Source organism: Carassius gibelio, chromosome B11 (assembly GCF_023724105.1).
Source record: "Carassius gibelio isolate Cgi1373 ecotype wild population from Czech Republic chromosome B11, carGib1.2-hapl.c, whole genome shotgun sequence".
In the NCBI taxonomy this organism is placed as follows: domain Eukaryota; kingdom Metazoa; phylum Chordata; class Actinopteri; order Cypriniformes; family Cyprinidae; genus Carassius; species Carassius gibelio.
In genome coordinates, this window is record NC_068406.1 from 17,597,589 (window position 1) to 17,623,994 (window position 26,406).

The 26,406-nt window shown below is 37.5% G+C and overlaps 1 protein-coding gene and 1 long non-coding RNA gene across 2 annotated transcripts in view; one reads left to right on the plus strand and one right to left on the minus strand.

Annotated features, from left to right (window-relative positions):
* LOC127967884 (leucine-rich repeat neuronal protein 2-like) overlaps positions 1–26,406 on the minus strand; it is a 39,383-nt gene that overhangs the window by 4,347 nt on the left and 8,630 nt on the right. The window lies entirely within an intron of this gene.
* LOC127967888 (uncharacterized) lies at positions 92–21,798 on the plus strand. The gene is made up of 8 exons (XR_008155850.1): positions 92–1,402; positions 2,057–2,234; positions 4,453–4,697; positions 5,651–5,735; positions 7,613–8,614; positions 14,391–14,475; positions 19,554–19,679; positions 20,723–21,798. It is a non-coding gene; the product is annotated as an uncharacterized LOC127967888 (long non-coding RNA).

The following is a 26,406-nucleotide window of genomic DNA, read 5'->3' on the forward strand; positions in this document are numbered from 1 at the left end:
ATTTATTCGGTTTCAACTTGTTTCCAACAACTTTGTTCACAATTGTCCTTTTTCAATTACCAAAACACTTTGCATGCTCCTCAGCTTGTATATTTCCCCTGTAAAGAGCTCCTCTAAATTTGTTCTAGGACATTCCAGACAAGTCTCGCACATGAAGGAAAATGACTACTGTGAAAATATGAGAAATGCAGGCTGAAATTTAGTGAGTCTAATTCATGGCTTAGGATTTAGCTCTGCAAATAATCAGGGACCTGGTATTACTCATATGCTGGGGGCTTGTAAGGAATGGAGAAAATATGACATGTTTTTGGCTAAATTCACAAGACGTGTACTCAGAGGGGACATAAAAATGCATTAAGGGAGGAAACTCTGACTGTGGTCTAACCTACTTTGTTTAAACTTTGTGACATGGTGTGTAGAGGAAGTCTTTCAGCTGTCTACTTTGGATTTAGAGCTTCTATACTTTTGGAGATGAGTTGAAACATTTTTCATACTTAGCTTTCAGAACACCAGTTTGGGAGTTAATGCAGTATTATTATATAAATTGCAATGCTTGATTGGCTGGTTTAGTTCTTTTTATTAGTATATGTTCTCACCTACATGGCACACCATCCAGTATTTTGCTTCATTGGGTTTATGAGATCACATCAGTCTGAACAACATCACAGCAGCGATGCAGAGCTCATTTTTCAATTAGACACCATATCTACAAGGCAGAATGACTGAAGAGCTTGCTCTGATATAGCATCCACCCTTTTCCTCCCTTCCTCAAAGCTCTGCCACTGTAATCCATCCTTCTCCTGAATGCCCAATTAGTTCTAATGTTCTCTCTGTCTCTCTTTTGTCCCCCAGGGGTCTACCTGCCGGTTCAGAGACTATTTGTGCTTCCTCTCATATATATGCGCACTGGCATGGAGGGATAGAAGAACAATCTATAGCTATCAACAGGCCCATGTGAGCACAGCCCTGAGCTCTCCCCTGCCAGCCATCAGCATGTGCACTTCACCTTCAAGCTCATTTACAAAGAGTCACATTCTCAAGCAGAAGCTTGGCCCTCATGATGCACCCTGTTACCTTGGCCCAGCTGGTCCAGGGATGTGTTGCGTACTGTCGGTTCCCTGTCTGTGCTGTAATGAGTTGTGAGGGTGTCTTGAGTGCCCCTAATGTGAGGTGAATGGAGACGTTTGCATGTGGGCTGCTCGCTTGTGCATACTGAATAATGCATTTGCTGAGGTTACCCACTAATCTTTTTTTCTTACTGAATTCTGCTCTCACTTTGGGCAAAAAGAAACACAAAAGGCAAGACAAAATAAGTGCAGGAGGCCAATGATGAGCACCTTAATTTACCTCCAAAAGGAAACAGCTGTTGTGGTGCCAGGCAACAAGTGGTCCCAACTTGCAGGTACTATTTTTAGTCTCTAAATAAATGCGTTTTCATCTCTTAGCTGCCATTAGGGCTGGGAATTGATAGTTTTCCTTATTCAGTTCAATTTGGTGCCACAAGCTTATTGATTCTGTTTCATTTGGGCATATTTCAGTTATAACTTCCATTTTGCTTAAATATAAACATCATAACTGATTCTCTGTAATGGAGTTCATTCCTTGAAGGATATGTTTGACTTATTCCAATGTTAATTACTCAGTGATTCATTTAAAGGACTGGCTCAGAAGAATCATTTGTTTGTGACTGAAACTATAGTAGTTGCAGCTGTATGTTTTTGATTAATTAAAAAGCCTGCACAAATGAGAATTGATCTGACACGTGCTTGTATTTCACTCTGAAAGCTTCCTGTTCATAATAATCTTCTTTTCTTGACCTTTACAATGGATTGTGCAAGCTATTATCTTGGCAACAAAGAATATAATGAAAAGACATGCTAAAAGACCTGTTTTGACACCAGCCTGTGATTTAACCCACGAAACATGGTATCCTGTCACTACCCTGACAAATGCATCCTTACAAAAGCTTTGTTCCTGTCAGGGTCTTTTCATGCAAAAATAAAACAGTGCTTTGTTTCGATTTAATCACAATTTATGTTCTTGATTTGCTTTGCAGATTGTGGGGATTAACTGAATTTGCCACTGTCAGTTTCCTTACGGGCCTGATGTTCATTCACGGCATGAACGCTGATCGGGGAGTGTACAAGCCACCTCTGGCTGCATGCTGATGCCTGGATCTCTGTGCCAAAGCTCCTCCTGTCCTCTCCTTCAACGACTCATTTCAGAGCTTAACGGTGAGTGGAAAAGAAAAAAAAAAAGGTCTGTTTGCGCTCTAGCAGTAAGGCCGATTTGCCAGGCTCTATGAATAATTCTTTGTGGTTACACACACCTGGAAATGATTGCCCGGTCCTCAAAGGTGGGTTTACATATTGCATTAACGGCTGTTTTGGGTTGAACATTATTTATGTTTGTTTATTCTGTGCCAAAGAAATAACTTCACACATGCATTATTTATTTAATTCCTTTGCTTTTGTATGCTTTTGTCTCATTATAGTCCAGTAGATAATCCATACATCACAAAAAAAAAAATTTCCTCTTGTATTACCGTGGTTTTCTTCTTCAAGACATTTTTCTTTCGAACAAAAAATAGTGCATGCTCATTAATCTTTCATCAATTGATGGAATTGACTGAATTGACTGGCAGTATTCATCATTTATGAAGCATGCTTCAGGTTATGAAATAAAAGGGAATATCTGGATCAATGTAGAATTCATAAATTGTTATGGGTTTGTAATGAAAGGATGTAAAGGAACTCTTATCTTTTACCTGAATACAGAACCTTCTATGAAGAGTAGATGGAGCCGAAAGTCTGAAATAATTTGAAAAGACTCAAAAAGAATACCTTACCACAAACTCCTCACCCTCAGATATATTTGCACACCTTGTGTATAACACTGCACATACATGTACACTACATAGAAACCAACTTGCTTTTGTATTTTATTGTGCAGTGCTATGACTTCTATATAGTGCATAAGAGTGTCTTAAATTTCCAAATACTTTTTAAGGCCACTGAACGTCAATTATAATGTTTCACATTGCAGTGGTAGCCACTGTTATTCTTGTATTAGCAGCACATTTACATAGAAAAAAACCTTTAAAATAGTAGCTTGTCATCTTGTGTGTTTTTCTGTAAGTGTGTGTCTGTAACATTGGAATTCATTGAAAGGACTTAACTGTCTGTCTCCCTCTGCTTTCACCTGCACTGACCTTGCCAGCCTATTTTCTGCCAAATCTAATATCAAGCTCCGACAGCACAACATGACTCTACTGCCACACATACTGTGTCTCGCTGCTTTTCAAAACTTCAGTTTGACCCCTCTAGCTTTCTGTATACCCCACTTTACCTGAAGTCTATCAGCATCTCATTTTAAAATAGGTTTAGGGCACAGACCTCATGGTCTCAAGTCATGAATGTTATGTTATTTATAAATTAGGTGATGCATATGTAAAATGATCTTTTACTGTTTTAATAGATCAGAAGATAGATGCTTTCTTATACCTAGCACTGGATAAATGCTCAAGTAGGTTATTTAGTAACATTTTAATTTTGACTGTGAGGATTTGGGTCCTAACACCATGTCGACAGCGAATGCGAGTGGTGCAGTGAGACAAAAAAACGTAACATTTATTATAATTAGTGATGCGACATGACAAATCACAGACAGCAACTGATGCCTCATTCTGTTTATGATATACAGAAACAAAGTACAAATGGTTTGCAGTGTCACTTCATCATGTCCAGCTGTCGTGTCCGTTGTAGACACGGTGTAATTGGCCCTAATAGAACCTTTCATTGTAAAAATCTAATAGTGCAGCTGTACACTTTTTTTTTTTTTTTTTTTTGGGACTGGAAAAGATGGATGGGAGTCTGACAGCTGTGTGCTCGATAGAACATATTGCTGCAGTTACTTTTTTCGACTAATAACAACCATAACAACCAAACGGCATTAAAAAAAAAAAAAATTCCACCACCATATCGCTACTCGTGACGTAAGACACACTGACAAAATGAAACCCGCTCCCCAATTGGAAATGCCTGCTACATATTAGATTTCAAAATCATAAATTACTAAAATGTTGGTGACAAAATCTGCCATGGTAAAAGAGGTGTGGACTTTAATTATCATCTATGCTAATGCTCTGTTCAAAATTGGCTGGATTTTCAATCTTATCCAAAACTACTGCTCTTTGAGCATCTGTTTGTTTGGTTGGTTGCAAGTAATCCTTATTTGTCTTCGTGTTTGCAAGAGTTGTTTGTTTTCTAGGTACGTTCATGCACACGCACATTATTTATGCATACGCAAGCTTGGTTTATGCCAAAAAGTGAGATCCACACCTGGTTTCACTAACCCTTGAGACAAAGAAGAAAGCTTTTGAATAATAACAAGGGGAACAACACCTGAAGCTGCAACCGCACAAGTTAATTGAATATTCCTCTTTCTTCTCAGAAGAGGCTGACACAAAACATGAAGAAGGGCCCTTGAGCGTGCCAGCATTGCATTTAGCCCAGGCCATCCAACGTTGGATGCTGCCTCGTAAACAGCGACTTGGTGTTGTGGTGACTCAAAGCCAGGTTAATCCACCATTGCCACAGATGGAATCTGATTGGGGATATTCATCTTCTTATCTTTGCCTTCATCCGCGTGAGTCTGCCTTACTAAGGCTTTGGGCAATTCATCCAGGGAATAGAAGGGTGAGCACTTTTGTATTATCATGACTTCATAGGAAATTCACAGCCTGAAAGGGTCCTCACTGCCTTTTTATAGATATATATAAAATATATAAGACACTCTGATAAAACCCAAAAATTGGGATGAGGCTCCCATGCCCACCTGCTTTTGAAGAGAAATGAATGGGCTTTTTTAAATGTTTTTTCTTTCTTTCTATATGCTACATGGATGTCTTTGACCATGATGCATTTGTTCAGTTCCGGTTGTTCTTGAACGCAAGAGCTCGTCCTGTGCGAACAGCCCTTAATAGTATTTCATAAGCCTCTTTGTGTAATTACAATGCACCTGATGGAACATGATGGAGTCATTTAGAGAGGGAATTAAAAATTCCTCCTTAAAAGCTTTAAAGAATTGCACACATTACAGATTATACTGGTTTGCTCATCAAATCACACACAGAAGAAATCTTCCACATTTCATATGCGACAGGTTAAATAGATATTATAAGTGTCTGACAGTCACACTTTCCATCAATTAAAACCAACTGACAATACCGCATATTACCTGTATTGTATATAATATGAATGCCCATATGTCCATCACATTGCTCTTTATGAAGCGGTTTTTAAATGCCATATAGATGCAAACTAGGATATGAACAAGAATTATTCCATCCTTACTGCAGCATCCCCCGCCTGCGTCTCAGGAGAGTGTCGTATATTCTCATTCACCTTCCTGAGGAATATTGACCTTTGTAATAATTAGATGAGTGCTGCGGCAGCGACTTGATAGCAGCTTTTTTTCAGAGTGGGACAAGAAGCCGTTCACCCTTTACAGAGTGAAAGAATGTTTAAACCAGAGCAGCCGTTTGTGTTTTGTGTGTTTAAAAGCATCTTAAGCATTTTAATAATAAAAAAAAGTTGATATTTGTCTCTCTCTGTCTCTCTCTCTCTCTTTCTGTTGTTTCCCTCTGCAGAGCCACCATCATTTATTTCTTGGAAGGAGCTATTGCAGTGCTCTCTGCAGAGTTGCCATGGAGATCTGCCTCCGTGTTTCACAAGGTCAGTGTGAAAGTTGAAGGAGCTCTGCATAACAGGTTTGCTCCTTCACACAGCCGACTAATAAAATACTGCAAAACATTTGAACACATACTGATGTTTTAGTTTTTAATGAGCACACCTATAGATATTGTCTTGTTTTCTTTTCCCTTAACATTTCTCTAACTTACAGATAAACATGTTATTATAGTCATGATGAGACAGTTAACACATTTTGTCCATCATTTATAGCATTTACATTCTGCTTATCAGGGGACATTTAGGAATTGGACATTCAAAATTGTAGATTTAAAAGAGTCCTTAATTCAGGACTCTTTTATGAGTAGGTAGTATTTGTTTTTAAAATAAAAATAGGTTCTAACATTATAAATGTCTTCACTGTCAACTTTGACCAATTGAATGAATTCAGAAAATATTCACTTTGTCATTTTTTTTTAAATGTTAAACCGTAAACCAATTAAGCAGTAATCACACAATATATAATCTATCAGCTCTATCCACATGTAGTTGTCGAACTTGCTGAAACATTTAGATGTTGTGAAGGGCAGATTTGATGCTGTACTTCATACCTAACAATGTGTGATGACAGAGAACTGACAACCTAAACTGCCATTTTTCATCAGAGGAACCACTAGTATCCAAGCATAAAAGAGGCAGAAATCTTGGATGGAGACGCAGAATGACAGTAGGGCTTGTCAAACACCCCCCCCCCCCACCCCCCACCCCAAACCTGTTTTAGAACAAAAATATTTCAGACAAAAATTGGACAATAAAAAGTACTGTCATTTATATGAAAAGTAAAAATGTAAAACTGAAAATTTTTCTGCAATTTACTGGTTGATGAAGCATGGGTTATAACTCTTCTCATCTCGTTGTAGTTCAAACATATAACTATTTATTTCCATTACAAAAGAACTTTGGCCTGAGGTTTTTAATTAATGAGAAAGCCTTTCACACATGGACTAAACATCAGCTCTTTATACATCTCTTGTATTTCATCTTTTATATTTCAGGAAAGCCCTGCAGTGGTTCCTGAATATGAATACTAGATGCACATTCTGGATCAGCATTTCTCTACTTCTAGTTAATTTATTTAATTTTGATTACAGTAACTCTTGCCAAATGTGAATAGTGATCACCTGATGCACAATGTGTTTCTGAAAATGTGTTAATGGCTCTGATCTCATTTTCTTTAGTCTGCCTGTAGTGTTTTTGAGAGGAAGATGGATATGCCAAATAAAGTGAAATGTATATATAAAGGATAAATCAGGGGTTAAATAAGGCTGGAGATAGCAGAACGGTGTTCAGCCACCATTTAATGGGTTTACTGGCACAAAAACAAAACAAAAAACACTTTAATTATATTAAACATTATGCCTCTAATCAGTGGCAGTCAGTTTTCCATTCCAGTAAAGTTGCAAAAAATGCCCCCATTTTTGAAAGACATCATCTGATTTGTAATAGCAAGATAGAATATTGCTGCTAAATATTTTTGAAGAAACTGTAATCTTTTTTTTTCAAGATTCTCTGATGTATAGCTAGTTCAAAAGAGCAACATTTATTTAAAATATTTTTTTTTATGTATTGTGATACAAATGTAGTTGTATTGAATTTTTAACTAGAATATTGGAAAAAATAAATGTGTATATATATATCTCTTTGTACCATTTATAAATGTTTACAGTCAATTTAAATTATTTTTTATCTTATTTGTTTTTAAACTTAATAACCCCAAACCTTTAAATGGTAGTGTGACTGTTCACGTCAAAAACCAGAATCATATAGCAATATACATCATGTAAGCTTCAGTGATTTCATTTATTTGTTAGTATTTATATCAAAATCTTCATAATTTCTCTCCTTCTTTTTGTTTTCCTTAGGACAAAGGCAAAACCGTGAGGAAAGGATAAATCCATCTCCAGCTTAAAGAAGGGGACAAATTAAACAAACAAACACAACGTGGCTGATATAATCGCATGCGCAGCACAATTAAACAGCCGTTACCAAACCTCACCGAATGTGACTCTTTCATTGCTTTAAAGGGATCAGTCTGGCTGTTTGCAGATCGTTCAGAAAGAGAAGCTATCAAGTGTCCTCTGAAACTAGCTATGTTGGTTAAGTCTTCTGGCTGGTCCCCTGCTGGTGGGAGGATGACTCACGCTCAGAGTGACCTTCTGTCATACCACCCTCAATAATATTGACAGAGGCTTGCCTGTGGTCCTTACATTCATCTTCATTAGCACTTGGCTTTAAGCATCAATGTCATTGTCCGCTCCTGGGAGGCCTTCACTGCTATCTCTGCCTCTGTCTGCCCCGGCCGCCACATCTTCCTGCCGTGGTTTAGCTTAGAGGGAACTCAATCAGACTATCATCCGAGACTTGTTTGCCTGCAATCTGCCCTTCTTATCTGTGAAAAGTAGGACAAGGAGGAGGAAACCATTGATCTTGGAAGGTAATTGCTTAAAGGGATACTTCACCTCAAAATTAGAATTTGTCATCATTTACTCGCCGTTTGACAAGCAAAGAGCCAATGATGGATATTCTTCAGGGACAAGATATTATTCAAATATGAGTTCTAAAGAAGGTCATACAGGTTGAGTAAATGATGAGAAAACTTTAATTTCCATTTAGAGTCCATTTAAAAAAAAAAAAAGCTACAGTCTGTTTGGTGTATGTGTTTACATGGTTTGCTGCAGTTATGTTATCAGTATGTGTCCGAGTCTGTGTACAGGACATGCGTATGTGATCGTGTGCTGCACAGAAAGAGTCATCCATCTCCGGTAGTCAGCGAGGGACCTACAGTCGGTGACCGCAGGCAGCAGGGCTCTGCCGCACATCCACGGTCCCTATCAGCTTCAGAGAGGTCAGAACTAAGAGAAGGGGTACGGATTATCTTTACTTCATGCTGGTAGACTCTCTTCCTCTTTACCTACAATCCCTTCCCTACTGCTGCTGTCACACTCAGAAAGATGAAGCAGAAACGCTCTCCTTTGGTGCTTTAAATGAGCTGTGTGTAGTGTACATCCAGGAAATGTGCACACCGCCGCCTGCCGTACTAACACGAGCCTGCTGTGAGTTTAAACACGGCTTTCTGTGGACTGCTAGTCGTCAAAGAAGCACCCTCCACTAGATCTGTCTTCCGAGCAAACACCATACATTTTATTCTATGTCCCTAATATAGGGATGTTTTTTTTTATTTAAAAATCAAAAGAAAAATCATAAAGGTCGAGGAACGTTTTTAACTGGGTTACGCTTTTGCAATATGTGATATACCTCTTTACCAAGTCCAACTTAAGTAGCTTATTTACCAGTAATATAAAACCATATTAGTAAAAGAAAGAGACCATGACTTTGAAAGAAGTATTTCATGCTCACAACTGCTCCTTTTATTCAATCATTTTGTTATTCAATTATTTTTTACTGTACCTGAAATCCTGGTTAACACTAAAATGTTAAGACATTACTTTCATATTTTGGGTTAGTTTTATTTTAGTTTCACAAGTGAGAAACTTATATTTGATTTGAAATGTTTAACACTTGTAGTGAGTTATGATACTTTTCTTAAATGTAACTTTTCACACAGATTAAGTTTATTTCGTTTTTGACAATCCAGATGGGTAAACATGTCATGTTTTGCTTACACCCTTTATTATTTCAACTTGTATTTTTGTATTCTAGAGTATTTAAAAAATAAAAAAACACTGTACTCTAATGCAATCTCCCTGCAACCAAAGCGCAACATTATGAAATACTGTGAGGGGAAAAGGGAGAAATAAAAACTACATTTTTTTTTTTTTTTTTGTGCTTGCTGGGTCATTCCACCACAAAGCTTCAGTCCCCACATTTCTCAAACAACCACGCACACAAAATGCCCGACAGTTTTATATTAAATTTCAGCAGTTTTTGCTTTTTTTAATTCCCTGCTACTGCATTACTCTACAACTGATTCTCTGTGTGTTTTGGCTTCTGCCTTCACACCTGACGTAATTCAATCTTTAAATGTAGGCTAGACAATGTCATTGCACCAGAGGCAAAACGTGCAGAATAATATGCAGAATAATATTTACCTGCTGGAGCTGGTCAGCAATGAACGAGACTGATCGATTGTTGTTGTGTGTTTTTTTTTTTTTTTTTTTTTTTTTTGTGCAAGTATTTATTTTTTTCCTTGCAAGCGTAGCAGCATTGTAGATTGCCTCATTTTAAGAGTGCTTCACCCTTCTTTGTTTCGCCTCCATGGTTTTTTTGGCAGTGGTTTAGCTTGACGGAATTATTGCTGCAAGGTCTCAACTTCATCACCACCTACGAGCTTTACTTATATATATATTCAGTGAAGCTTATATCCCTTCATCCACAACTTCACAAGCCTACTTTGTGCTTTTTGTTTCCGTATTTATTTTAATTTTCGTAATAAAATCAGATGGTGCTTCCAGAAGCCACGGCCATCGATCGAGGCTGACACTGATGGATGACCCGTTTTTTCCATTGTGCTGATGGATACACTAAAGCTCCTTACAGAGTTCAGTCTCAGCCCAGCAAAACCAATGGTCTCAGTGCAGGGGTTTAAGTTTGATTAACTAAAACCTCCTGCAGGCCAAGGAGAGCCAAACTCCTCCGCTGCTGTGCAATGAGCCCCAGTCAGCCATTTACTGACCTACACAATCTTTCAAACCCTTCAGGATGCGTGTGAGAGTTTATGTGCATGTCTTGGTTTTACAACAACTGAAAACCACCCAATATATTTCACCTGCACTTAAAATACGGCAGTCCACATTTTAAACTCTTAGCTTGTATCATGTTGTCTTCTGACCAGCTATACACTGCCTGTGCATACATGCCAGTGGCTGTGATTTTCCCTGGCAGTGTGTGTGGAAACAATGTGGGTACAAGGCAAAACTGGCTTGGAGAAGACCACTTTGGATGAGGACATATGAGACGCTTGGCTCATACTGGATATCACAGTCCATGACATGAAACATGGAAGTCAATTATAAATGTGTATCAGTGTTGTTAGTGTAACTAAACTAAAACTATAAAAAAATCTATGTTAACAAAAATAAAAAAGAAATAATAAAAAGAAATAAAACAATTAATGAACAACTGTTGAAAATATTTAAAAGATTTGTTACTTTGGCAACTAACTGAATTAATATATGTTATTAAAAGTAACACTGAACTTAAAATATAGCTTGAAAATGTGAAAAGCACATAAAAAAGAAGCTAATTCCAATAATAAAAGCTCATTTAAATGCTCATAAATACCATAATAGAAATAGTAATAAGATAATGAAGTGATAATGATAGTCGATCTTTATGAGCCATTACTAATATATAGTAGGATCGTAACGTTGAGGCTCATTAAAGCAGCGTACAGTATGTGGGCCTGTAGAATACCCCATGTTTAGATGACGTGTTACTAGTGCTTGGAGGCTGGTGACCCCTTCCTTACCCTCTGTACTTTCCCTGCAGTAAATGACGCCCTTTTCTTTTCCAGTGCCCATTTGGAGTAGGCTACGGAGTGATGTGGCAATAATCCCAGCAAGCAATATGGTCCTCTCTCACCTCCAGGCACTGACGCACAGCAGACACGCGCTATCACTAATAAACTTTTAATTAGCTTCAGAGGAGACAGCTTTCATTTACAACAGGGGATAGAATCTCAGAGAACTGCAACAGCATCACAAAAAGAGCTACTGTGCGATTGGAAATTTGCACTCTTTTATCACTTTCTTTATTTCCGATGCATCTACAGAACATTACAATAACAATCTAGACCCCACCTTATGTTGTTATCTATTATTGGTTAATTCATTTGGTTTCTGTTGGCCAGAGCCGAGTTTTTCTTTCTCATAAATCTAAAACCACTGTGAACTGAAACTGAATCCCTCTTATGCCCTGAGAAAACATCCTCATGAGTCCCTGTCTGTGTTTGCTTGCTGCCCTCCTGGCAGTCTCGGTTTCTATGCCTCCTCCGAGACCAAGGGTGTGTGTTATCCCATCACCTAAGATAATTGAAACAAAGCCATATATCAGCCTACTTTGGTAATGCTTTAAGGCTCAATTCTCTCTGGGCTGCCTTAAGGGGAATAAAGACAAGATGCTAGACTGAAGACTCACAATTTGAGACAAGAACCATATTGTCAGTCGTCAAGCAGATGTTATATGCTCATTGGCCGTAACAGAAGAATGCTGCTCATTCAAGTAGTTATTTTCAATTTGTTTTGAGTTATCTCAGCTGTCTGAAATCACAAACTATCCATCCTGCATAGTGTGCAAACATTTCCGTTACTTGAAATAACAGCCAAATCTCACGACCAATTCATACAGATTTTACAAGGTAAAATTCGTACAACATTTTCTGTGAGGTTAGGTTAAGGGTGATAATTTGTATGAATTCCTACGAATTTGCAGACTCGTAAAATATGTATGATTTTCACAAAACGTACAAATTCATACGAGCCAGGATTAGCTACATCGTAAAATGTGTACAAACTGGCATGATTTCGGGTTAGTTTCTTAAAGTTGGGCATTTGCCTTTGCAAATTGTAGGTTTTTCCTTTCTTTCTTTTTGACTGTCGATTATTAAAGTTGCGGAGGAGAAGATTCAGCACAGATAAAGGAAAAAGCCTCAACATGGCAAATGTTTCCAAATGTTAATGCTTTCGGCTGTTGCATTTAGTGAGGATGTGCCTTTGTTAATTAGACTGGTTCTTGGAGCTCTCCAGTAAATAACCTTCGCTTAGCTCACTGCAGAGTGATCTGCAAATGGTTCATCGATTGAGAAGCCTGACAGATAGCGGTCCGAATCCCCTGGTAAAAGACTGAGGGTCAGAGAGGGACCAGAAGATCTGACAACCCTCTTCCCCAGCCAGGGATGAATTAAGTTAGCTTGCTGAAGCTGCTCCTTTTATCCAGGGCTCTCCAGACAGCAGCCTATGTGCTTTAATGTTAATTAGAGTTAGCGCATAAAAGCAGTGTCAACCCATGGGGGTCGATCTGTTCACAGATTGTTTGAAAAATCAATAATAACGCCAGAGTGTGGGACTGGCTTCCATTTACTTTTCTCTCAGCCCTTTAACAGCATGTTTGTGTGTAGAACGGCAACAATGCGCCCCGCTCAGTAGGACAGTTTGAAGTAACACAGAGCATGGCGAATTATTACCAAGTACAAGGAAATAGAAGCTGCATTTTGTCTTTTTAATGTATTCTGCAGTGGATCCCGCAGCATGCTAACAATAGCAGGCTCATAGTAACTAGAAGTGTCACTTGTGAGTAAAACCACTTAGTTTTTCCCGCTTATATTTATTTGATTTACCCCCTTGGTTGGTTTTCATTATGCATTAGATAGCTTGTGATGCTGTGTGGTATTTCAGGGCGCCTGCACTAAGTAACTTCAGCGACTGGCAGCTAAAGGTGACAAAAGCCTATGCTAGCCTTGGGGTAGATGACGTCTATAACCGAGCGATTTAATTACGTATGTTGCTAATGAGCTTTCATCTGCCCTGGCATACTTAAGTGTATATGATAATGGCTGATTAAAGGCCTGAAACATTATTCTGTTCTTTGAAAATGCATTTGTTGTGTCCCTTTTAAGTCGAGTGTTGTTTAATTAAGCGCATAAAAGGCACAATAAATGCGAATCGATCTAAGCTTTAAAGATACCTTATAAATTCATGATGCTTTTACTGGATTTATCAAGTCATGTTCCAAAGTCATACATAAATCTGGTAAAAGGTTCATTGTTTGTTTTTCAGAACACTATATACTGCTGTTTTTCATGAACAGTATTCCAGTAGTCCTTTTCAGTGCCATGTGAAAAGCTGCGATGTTAGTGCAGATTATAAACACAATGTGAACATGCAAGTTTGGATTATCTATTTCATATACACCAAAGTGAAAGAACTGATATTATGAGGAAGCCAGTTTTCATTTGTCTTTTGAGATCAGATTCGTTGTACTGTAAATTTCAGTGTAAATAAAATGCTAAGACATTGAGTCAACTAAAATTTGACTAAACAAAAACAGGACAAGGGTGAATAAATAGGAAAACTAAAAAGTACATTTGACACCAGGACTAAGACTAAATAAAAAAAAATGGCTGACAAAATTAACATTAGTCCAGTAAAAGTGAGTTAATGAGTACTAGGGCAGATACTTTTAAATTAGTAGAATTAGGTAAAATTGAGTGCTTTTCCTTATTTATTTATTTTTTAAGCATTTTGTGCATATCTGTCACAATGTTTCGCCGGCTTTTTATAGAAAGGAGCAATTAAAACTATATTTGACTTGACAAACCCGTGTCTCATAAGTAAAAGTGCAGTTTCTCATTTCACATATGAAGGGGTTGTTTCTTAAAGGCACAGTCTGTTTAATTCTAACAGTCAGAAAGAAGTTAGAAAATTGTCACGGAAACTACAACAGGCGCTCCGAGGTTGAAAAAGAGGTGCGCTTTTCTGCTTCACATACAGTAAATTATTTCCTGGCCCTTCCCTGACATGCAACTTTCCTTTTGATCTTTTTTTTGCGTTTTCAAAAATCTGCTGATGCCAGCATAATTGCGAGGTCTCTCTGACAGTTCTGTTGCATTGTTGTTGCTGCTGGCTGTTAGGTGATTCAGTAGTTTTCAGGGGCAATTATGAATTCATGTTCTTCCTTTCACAGCATATACCTTCTTGCTTGGTGCTGAAGTGATGCACAGTGTCCCCCTCTGAAATAGTGATGACTCGGCCTAAAGACATGCTGGCAGGTACATTGTGGGCCGAAATTGCTTTGCAATAAATCATAGCATCAATACCATTCATCTTCAGCTATGCTCTAAACATTGCTTGTCACAGCCACAAGAAATCATGCATTTACTTTCATTTGGGGCTTTTAAATAGCTTTGGACGTACATGGTAATTGCATTTCATCGATGAAATGATTTATAGCACCCATTAGCTGCTGAATAAACACACCCTCTTTATATGTGAAACTAAAGCGATAGAACAGTAAACTAAGCAGAACTGAGACATTTATTTCTAACATGTAAATGTGTACGTGTGGTGCGAAACAGGCATGCATTTTCTTTCTTACATACCATTTACATATCGTTAGATATTGTATCTGTTTATCTGGACAAAAATGAGGTTGAGTAAGTGTTGAAAGCTTAGTAGTCACTATTTTTATTTAGTTACTCCCCAAAACGACACAAATGCTTAAACATTTATCAATTAAACATCTTCCAATATTTCTCCATTCATTTTCAGACAGATGCCCAATGGCATTAATTGGCCCAGCATTAGCAGAAGAGATGAATTAGCAAAGGTGTCATTTCCTGTCTGTGCCATCGCCAAGGCCGCAAGATCACTCTCGCTGTTAAGAGAAGTACTGCTGGCTGCAAGTCCTGCCCCGTTGGCCTTACTGGGCCAAAATTCAATTTGCATTAACCAGAAAATCCAATGCAGGGCTTAGAGTGATTTCATCCCTCAAGGTGAAGGAGAGGTGAAGTGGGAAGATAAAGAGGGGAGGGTGGGGCAAGCAGAAGGAGATGGCATGAAGCCATCTCCATCACCCAGTGGGGCTTTCTGAGGTGTGTTTACAAATCTGTGTAGACATGGTTCGTCTGTGTGCGTGCATGTCAGCTCGTGTTTTGATCTGAAACTAATGAGCTTTGAATTCTCGGTTTACTTTCAATACTATGCCTTGCTATATACACACTATACATTTACAAATATATGTGGACATGCAGCTGGTGCTTCATATTCATATTCATCTGAAGCCATGTGATCATTTTGTGTGAGGAACAGACAATGAAGTCATTTTTCCTTTATAATGTTCCTGTCCGCTGTAGCTCTCACACCTTTTCACTATAGCTTGTTAAAGTGTAAAATACGTAAGCAAAAAGACCACACTGTGAGATATGACGTTGCGGCTGTGAAATATAAAGTCCCATTTTGAGTTATAAAGTAAGAAATAAAGTTGTGTTTATGAGATACAGTCACAGCACAAGATAAAAAGTGACAACTGGGAAATGCAAAATAAGTTGCATTTGTGAGATATAAAGTCACATCGCAAGTTGGGAAATTTGAAACATAAGGTTGCGTTGTGAATAATAATGTGGGGATTGCGAGAAATAAAGTTGCATTTGTGAGATAAAGTATTGGGAAATATGAAACATAAGGTTGCATTGTGAATAATGTGACGTTTGCGAGAAATAAAGTTGTGTTTGTGAAATTATAAAGATTTTAAGTTGCAATTATGATAATTAAAGTTACAAATATGAGATGTACTGTAAAATGTAAATAAAATATCAATTGTGAGATATAAAGTTAAAACTTACCATTTTCTTTTTACAGAAATGGCATCCATAGTTATCTTCTATATTGGAATGGATGCAGATCCAAAAAAATTTTTTATTTTAATTTTTTTTATTATATATATATATATATATATATATATATATATATATATATATATATATATATATATATATATATATCCTTTTTTTTTTTTTTTTTTTTTTTTGTTAATAATGACATCATAATCAGCCTATTAGCCACACAAAGCAATTGCATGGCTCCAGAAGACATACAAGTGATATGGACCACTTCTTTAGTATGGTTTAGTCATTTTATGGTGCTGTTTTGAGCTCAACAGCCCAGATCCCCATTTTCTTTTTGGGTGAACTATCCCTTTAAGGTCAACGTGTCACATTATATATGACAAAGCAGCCCGATGTGACCCTCAATGTGGTGTATCAAGACATGCTGTTTATAAGACTCAGAAACAGACAAATGGGTAAAAGGGATGGCCTGAAGTTGAGAAGAGCTTGTGAAGATGAGAGAAAGGGCTATAAATCAGACCACCCCCCTACCCAACTCAGAAAGTGAGAAGAAAAAAAAACAAGTAGTAAAAACCCACTGCTCAGCTGCAGTCATCTATCTACACAAGGACGAGGCTATTAGAGAAATGACAGAGCCATGGACTTGAGTGTAACCACTCTCTCTCTCAGTCCCCAGAAGTCTCTTCTGCAATGCTTATTCTTACCAGTAAACACTGTATAGGCCTCATATTGATTAAAGGTATCATTCACTGAGAACAGATGGTACCACAGAAAGCCAGCAAGCCTATTCATTACTGCATTCCCATCAAAATGCATCTGCTTCGTCAGAAACGAGATGTCTTTGCTTATCATGTAACATCTTTTAATCAGAGCTGAAGCAGCAAATGAGATGACTTGCACCCTCTTTTGTAATTCGACCTCGGCACACATGACCACAAGACCGTGGCACATCGTCATTTGGATCTCCTCTGACAAGCATGCAATAATCTGACATGCAGGCCAGCTACGACCACACAGCCCAATTAAGCTTTTAGTTGCCAGAATTAACAGAGCATGAGGACCCTCTGGCCTCGCCCCAAAACATGGTGACTGTAATTTTACCGAATATCCAGCCGAAGTGTTACGATGATGTAAAGCTGACATGCATACATTACTTCTGTAAAGACCAGCTGTAATTCGGGCACTTCTGACACATTTCTGTGGAAAACATTGAATACATAAACCAGCATGCACCTCATTTAATGAGGTCTAAATTGGTCTGTGACATCTTCGAATGAGTTGATCCTATTAGCGACCAATAGCTTTTTAGTAGATTGAATTGGATTTTCTTGCGCAAAACAGCAAACCTTCGGAGAGTTTTCATTTCTTGGAGCTTGTAATATTGATAAGTCTCAGAGGAACGCGGGCTAAGAAGCCTACAGCCAACAATTTATTAAACATATTTGAATTAATGACGATGATTGAATTAATCTTTGAGTAAAATGCAGTAATTCACTTTCATGAGATGTAGTGAGAGTTTGAGAGCATGTTGATTGGTTTTGGGAGGAAGAGCAGATGTACTGCATTGCCTCGATGTTTGATTGTATGCTGTTGTCAGCTATGCTGTTATATAACTGTGGAGATAAAAGAGTGTAAGTGGTGATTAAAAGCTTTAATCCAGACTCAGCAGGCCTGGGCATTAATATAAAAGGCCAATGCTGATATACATTTTGTAATGCATCACAAAAATATATACTATTGACTATAATGACCGGCCCTGTATAAACAGTAAAATGACTGCGGTAGGCCTACTGTATGTAATGTAGCATTGCATTATAGCTGGTAATTGACCGAAAGATGCATGAGAGGTAGCTTGAGGTTTCTAAAATATTAAATTCTTCTTCTGTAATGTAGTCTTTGCTCATATATGGCAAGTGCTCTGGGAACTTTTTTCCTTTCTTTTTTAAGATAATGTGAATACCACCTAGAATGTGGTAGTACCCTTGCTGTCTATGGAGGGTCAGAGAGCTATCAGATTTCTTCAAAAATATATATTAATTTGTGTTCTGAAGATGAACGAAGCTCTTACTAGTTTGGAACGACATGAGGGGGAGTAAATAATTAAAGATTTTTCATTTTTTGGTAGTAGTTCAAGTAGCATTTGAGTGGGTGGGCACTGAAGACTTATTTTGCCACATTTACCGTTTGTTCTAGAATCATATGTAATTAAGATTTCAACAGGAATTTCTCTGTTTAGAAAATGTGAAATAATAGTTTGATGGCTCCAGCAAAAGCATACACCGCCAATTAACAAGTCGTTTCACTTTAAAGGGGTCATATGATGCGATTTAAATTTTTTCTTTCTCTTTGGAGTGTTACAAGCTCTTGGTGTAAACTGTATGTTGCAAAGACTAAAGTCTCAAATCCAAAGAGATATTCTTTATCAAAGTTAAGACTTGTCCACGCCCCCCTAAAATAGCTCGTTCTAACACACCCCCACATCTCTACGTCACTATGTGGGATTTGCATAATGCTGCCCAGATGTTCACGCAAAGAAAGAAGGCGTACCTTTTATTCTCATTGTAGTATTGTTGTTGCCACCGCCATGTCGTATAGATGCTGTGTGTTTCACTGTGAAAGCGAAACTACTTTGTTTGGTCTTCCAAAAGAGGACGATATCTACTTTGGCATGCCTGGAGCTGATCTGTATTGGTCACTGAGGAAATAGATAAAATTTGTACTGTTGATCGCCGGATCGGCTTTCACCGTGAATGAAGCTGAGTCTAGCCCAGGGTCGACTAGAAATCATGTTTATAATGGGTTTATAATGGGTTTTATGTTTCGTCGCTCCGGCCAGACAGGAAATCACCAAATGTTAAGGGGCGTAACATTTCCATCACACACTTGAGATATTTGGGCAATCACCATGCACTGGATAGCTGGCCAATCAGAACACACCTCGCTTTTCAGAACGATGAGCCTTGTAAAAATCTACGCGTTTCAGAAAGTGGGCCATAGAGGAGAAACAATAATGTACAGTATGTGGAAAATAATGTATTTTTTAACCTTAAACCACATAAACACATTTAATTACACCATATATACCAAATAATGTTCTTTTTAGCAGCATCATATGATGCCTTTAAAGGTTTATACGTTATCGTCTAAAATAACTAGACTGTTGCTCTCTATTTTCAAGCTCTAACACTTTAAACAAAAGTGATCAATAATGTTATTTTCCCCAAATAACTTTGGGGTTCTAAGCTGACTCAACTCAATGCCCAAATTGAAGTATTCAGGACAGCTTAAACCTAAAACAAAAATTGTTTATAGCACTGTTGCAAATCACATGAAATATTACCGATAAAATTTACGTAATCACAAATAATGTTATTGATCAATTTTGCTTAAGGTGTTTGGAGCTGGAAATTGAAACCACGGCGGCTTTCTGGCATGGTAGGAGGCCACATGGGATGACACAACACCACTGTGAGTTTTAAAAATGTCACCCTGGTTCGTTTCAGGGGACAGGTTTGCAGGAGCTTTTGGCTGCTTTGTTGTAAAGATCAAACAGCAAAGGAACAGTCCTGAGACTGAGTAACCCCAGCATGAAAGAGAGAAGAGCGTCACCTTGCCGTGACACTGTTGAGGTAAGTCTGCCACTGCAGCATATCACATACACACATTTTCTGCATTTGGCAGACTCGCCAGCCGTCACCTGGCTCACACAACATGGTCCATGGAAGATTAATGAAGAAATCTGTCCGGGCCAGTGCAAGTGTATTTATCAACTCACCAAGATATGAGGGCTAACCGTCAAAGGCTAATTAAACACAATTATTAATCATTACTGCACGTCGGGCTTTGCAGCAGAAGTTTTCAACCAAGGCTGCTCTCAACCAGATGAATCAAATCCTTCCCACATCATGCTGAAATTACACAGAAGGCTGCTGGATTGCCACACACGGCCCTGTCTGAAGCCTCCAACATTTGACAGCACTACATTTTACCATGACTGCCCAGTAATGAGCTGACATTCTTTGGAAGAAAGGAGATTAGTCTTAACTGCCACCACACACAATGGTTTAAAGATAAAACATTTGAAAACTAATATGATTTTTTGCATTTGAGCGGGGACGCGTTTTAAAATGTGCCTTGGAATTAAACACGTGCCCTGCATTTACTCAATGGACAGAAATCATTCTAAAATTCTGATTTGATGCTTGTTATAAATAATATCTCCCTGTTTACTACCACTCATAGCATGAAATAAACCTGAATCAGGAGTTATTTAGAAAGATACTGGACTGCTTACTGGAATGTATACACCGGCTTGTAATCGTTGTTTCAAAGACCGTTCTGAATTAAGAGGTATTTATGATTAATGATCCGTAATGTAAAGTCTTAAGACATTAATGCTTCACTGATCTTTCTGTAAAATGGTTAACACCCAGGGTTTATATTAGCCCAGAATTATCTGAAACAACACTCAACTTCCATATGATATGTTATAGAAAGTAAAATAGACTTTGGTCTTTATTCAGTGAGTACATTTGCTTTAAAAATGTTAAAATTAATTATAAAACATTATGCATTCCTTTATTAAGGGTAGATGTGACATACTCGCCTGAAGCAAGTGCATCCTTAACCCTGATGTATAATGACTTCATGTTTATTGTTTCTTTTGGAACAGACTCCAGTGTTAAGCAGGGAACCTGGACCTGGACCTGGATCAGCGCTATTCACAGTTCAGTGGTGCTGCAGATAATGATAATGAGGGCAGATCTAATTGCAGTAAGGCTGGTATGCCACCCGCAGATGTCTCACCTACGACTGACCTGCTGTCTGCAGCCATGCTGCGCTATGTATCTTTTGCATGCCATAAAAGCTGTAGGAATATGGGTGTCTATTTCCACACTTTTAGTTCTGCAGTGTGACTTGGCTGACAGTGTGTGATTGCACTGTTGATCAGATCTTGTAACGGGCCGGCCTCCAGTGAGCCAGCTTGCCTGTCCATTCTCATAGCCTTTAATAGTGTCTTTTGGAGGAAAAGAAGGAAGGACCAGTGGAGAAAAATCTATACCCATCCAGAAGGACCATCCTCATGGCTTGTGCCTCAGAAGAGCCACAGGGATCGATGGCATTTGTGTAATCGGCTGGCCAAGGGTCGCTGGGACTCCTCACAGTGTAATTTCTGCTCTCTGTTTTTATCTCGGGCAAATTGATCACCATGTCAGAAGATTGACTAAACAGAGTGCAAGAGGTGACAATTTGTTTCTTCATTGTGCTTCATTCCTTTATTCTGCACAGAGGGTGAGTTTTGGAGGGTAGTGCTTTTAGAGAATGTGACTTGGAAAACACTATGATTTTAACCAGACTCTACCTTCTGCAAATTCACATCGATTAGAGCAAGATTGCGGGCTTTTAGTAAAAATAACATGTTTTAGCCAGAACATGTTTTACAGCAGCATCAAATTGGTTATGATGGTAAATGTTTGTAGATCGCATTTTGAAGATGGATTTTGCAAATTGGTTTTGCTGCACTTTTACTGGTGTTTATATAATTTATTTACTTTTTCTACCATTTAGAAGTTCAGAAATGTATTAATACTTTAATTGAGCAAGGATGCATAAAATTTAATATAAGTGACAGTTTAGACATTTTGTAATGTTAAACAGATTTCTATTCCATATAAATGTTATTTTTAACTTTATATTCCTCAAAGAGTCCCCAAAAATGTATCATGGTTTCTATGAAAAGTTTTCAAATTCAGAATAATAATAAATGTTTCCTAATAATAATTCTGGTATCATAATTGCAATAATTACATTAAATGAATAACACATTATATATTATAATAATTGTAATTAAGAATTTATTTTTAAATTATAATAAATTAAATAATTATAACAATTAAAATGGGCATTATTAGAATGGATTCAGTTATTTATATTGAACTGTTATTATAGTTTGTACTATGTAATGTTATAAATGTACATTATATATATATATATATATATATAAAACGATTTCTAAAATAGATTTGAGTTTGAGCTGAGGTTTTATGTATAAATGTTGTTTTAGGAAGCATACACCACTCCAAAGTGATCCCAAACTAACCAGTAAAATCAGATTTGTTTTGCACCTACCACACAAAATCATTTTCTGTGTTCTTAAACCTTCCGTTCGCTCAATCACACTTTTGACTGTTGTGCTAAACAGCATTCATGCTAGAGGAGTTCTGCCTGACTCTAGTGCTTTTAGCTCTCTGTGCCACCTGCTAGCGGTAAGCATTGGAGATTTATTCAGTGCGATTTGAGTGGGACTCCACATGGAAATGAAGATGGCAAAGGAAAAAGGGGAGGTGAATGGGGGTGAGGCCGCTTTATGTCCGCAGCATTCAATTAAATGCAAATGTTCCTCTCCAGTGCTCGGTGAGAGGGGGCACCTGAGGGCTCTTTCTCTCACTCGCTCACTCTATCTGCATCTGTCTCTCTTTCTCTCGCAGCGCTCTCTAGAAATGTCAAAGCTGTCACTCAGATGCTTCTCCATCCTCTGATCAGCTATTATGCAAAGGGACATTTGACTACTTTCCATTGGCCATAGTACAAAACATGCCAAAGGGAAGGTTTACACAAATGTTAGCTCACAGAGTGGCTTCGTGGAGGCATGATTGGAGAAGGCCGAACATTCAGAAGATCGCTGACTTAAATATGTTGCAAAGTGGAGTAATCTGATAGTAATATTCTCGATCTCACAGCATCTGCTGGGTTTTTTTTTTTGTGTGTGTGTGTCTGCGCATATTGTGTGCCACATAGATTAACCAGCATTACTAATATGCACAGTGCTGAAGTATATGTGATTTTTCAAACCTGTTTTCCCATTTGATTACCCTGCTGAATAACTGCTGGCAGAAATGACAGTTGAACAATCTGCTGACCTATTTCTCACTTTATTGAACCAATTCCACCAGCTCCTAGAAAACTTAAACATAAAAAAAAAATGGTTAAAACTTTGACTTAAAAAAAACCACAGCTCATTTTCTGTGCCTACTGCTTCCTCATATATTATGGATGCAGTTCCTGGATTTAAAGAGGACACCAGTTTTAGTTCACCCTCTATGTGTGTTATAGGCAAAGAAAACCTTGGGCACTGACCCGCCGCAAACTCGCATTGAGCCGCCAGAACCTCAGCGGTTAGTAATGCTTATATCAGAAGACATATGGGAATTCTCCATTACATCTGCTTTTAACTATGTAGGAATTTTTGATGAGGTCATAACTTAGAAATGTAAATGGGAAGCTTGGATCTGTGCATGTATGTTCCTGGCACTTTACATGATTAGGGTACAAAAAAAAAGGGTTTAAATGATATACGTTTAAATCTTTTTATTATTATTAACAATTAGTCAGTGAAAGGGACTGCTTTTGAAAACGCTGATTATTTGAGGAAATAGTTATTTGTGTGAGAGCATTAAATACTGTAGCTGTGTTTAAAACAAATTAACAAATTAAAACTTTGTTTTTTCAATTATAATTATAAAGCAATTGTTTGACACAGCCAGGGGAGTCTAAGACCTTAGCGTTGTTATTCTATAAACTGAAAATCCTTTTTTTTTTTTTTCAATAATAATTATAAAGCAATTGTTTGACACAGCAAGGGGAGTCTAAGACCTCAGCGTTGTTATTCTATAAACTGAAAATCCTTTTTTTTTTTTTTTTAATCTAATGTTTTGGTAATTAAAGTGGATAAATAATTAACAATTCCTTTTTTAAAACAATCAATGCAAAGCATAATATGAAAGAATAAAATCAATCTGTATGGCTTAATCTGGCACATTAACATGATGGACTTGTCCATTTAATATCAATTCAATGAATTCTGTCAGTTATGACAAAAAATTATTACAATTTTAATTGCCTGACACAAGGTCAAAGACTTCTAAAACCTAAGTGTTGTTAACTATGAAAAAATTATAATTGAAATAAAGCTGAAATTAAACAAAAATATACATGTTAGATGAAAAACATGAACCTGAATGAAAATTAGAAATGTAGAAACTAACTGAAATGAGTTTAAGTGCTAAAATTATGTATACCATTTAACAGAGTGCCTCTTTCTTTGAGTACTGGGGTGCTTTGAATATGAATAGGAGTAGGAGGGTGTTTAATCTCTAAACCACTTGTGCAAATAAGAGGCAGCAAGAATCACAAGAAGATACTGGATTAGAACATGATAAAGAGGGAGAAAGGAAAGTGTTGGATTTGAGACAGGAGTTGCTTTCTCATCATGGTGGCTTACAGAGCTGCATACATGTCAGTGTGTTTGTCCTCCTCCCCGACTGCTGGTAAAGAAAGAAGTAGCAGACCTAAATAGCCATTAGTGTGCTAAGCTTGAGGGAGCTGCTTTTAAATATGCAGTGAGACCAAATCTTTCCCACCAAATGGTCCTATTTGAATGGCATGAGTGCACATTTTGTCAGTATGACTAAAAGCTTTACTTTAAACAGACAAATTGGGATACAATTATGCCTTATTTCAATTTTAATGCACTTGTCTGTTGCCATATCATTTCATATCGCCATTGGGCTTGTTTTTTATAAACCGCTAATATGTACACCTGAAGTTTTTGAGGGCTATTTCCAGAATACATTAGCGTAGCTTGTTAGGAAAAGTTTACATTATTCACTTCAGCAGCTTTATGCATTAGCCTAGCATGAATGCTAATGCTAAATCTTTTGAAGTACCTGTTCTCATTAATAAATACATGCAGGCACAGGCTACATTGTTTTGGGGGGGTTATTTCCAGAATACATTTGCATATCGTGCTTCGGAAAAGTTAGTTAATTACTTCAGTGGCTGTATGCATTAGCCTATCAGGAATGCTAATTCTAGTACTTGGTTTTTGTTAATTATACATGCAGTCACAGGCTAAATTGTTTTTGAGACTTATTTCCAGAATACATTTGCATTATCTTATTAGTAAAAGGTACTTCAGTCGCTGTATACATTAGCCTAGCATGAATGCTAATGCTAACTCTCTAGAAGTCTTTGGTTAGTATTTAACTTGTTTTCTCCTTTTTCCGAATGTGTGGCACATTTAAATTGACAAACCTGTGAGTTGGTATTCCTTTATTTTACTCAACACTTGCCTTTTACATAAGCCATTAAAAGTGCCCAGCTCCCCAATCCTTTTACATGTCCAGCCATAAAGAGGACAGTAAAATGCTCCATCCCTGACCCTGCTTGTATTTGTTTACAAATCAAAATAAAAGCTGGTTAGATCTCTGCCGACAGCCACATGGTACGAGCATTCAGTAAGATTTGTGGGTCGTGCCAGCTACAAATAAAACGCTAATCAGTATTGCATCAGTTTACATGTAGTCTTCTTACTTTCTTCCTTTAGTCTGACTGTTTTGCATCTTCACTCTAATTGCAGAAAGGTGTTTGGGAAATTATCTTGGCACAATCCCCAAATGACAAATTAGTTTGCATTAGTGTGTGGATCCATCCAGATCCTTCCAATTACTTCCTGTATGTAATCAGACTTATTACACAACCCTGCTGTGTTTGAGGGCTTTTTCTATCGTCTCAACATTCACGGAGAAAATAAAGGTTTTGCGAAGTGTGGGAATAGGCTGATCCAATTTTGGGCTTTTTATCGGCAATGAGTCTCCGTAAATCAGAGGAAGTTTAAGAAGGGAACTGTCTGCTTTTAATAAATGGCCTGGCCATAACTTTTCTTTGGGAAACAAGCGTATTGAAGAATATAATTTAATTTCTGGTTTAAATGGCTCAATGAATCAGATAAGGGTAGCACGCTCAGAGGCAAAGGATGGCACATGAAATTAAATGGAAGCGGAGGAAGATTGGAGTGTAAAATAGGGGGACGTCAGCATCAGGCATGTCATTTAAATCAATGCACTACCATCAACACCAGCACACTTTTTGCAACCACAGATGTATCGCAGTATCTCCCTTTATAGGACTGCTCCACTTTCCTCTGTGGAGAACTGTAAAATCAACACTTTTTGATTAAAAAAGTGAAACTCCACAGAATTGGAAAAGTCATGATAACATTTTTAAAGTCCCATGTGCCTTTGGACATTAATTTATTATTCTATTATATTTGTTAATTCTTTTAGCTGCCAATAGGTTTGTCATGATACTTTGATTTTGTCTTGCATACAAAAACAGCTAAAGTATCAGAGTAAGTATTATCAAGATAACATTCATGTTGAATTATTAAATTGATTTGGTGCTTCATAATTTCTAATTGTCATTTATGCTGAAAATGAGAAACGTGGAATGGTTACATTTTTCAAAATTATATTACAGTGTAAAATTTGTTACTGTAAGTTTTGATCAATTCAATGC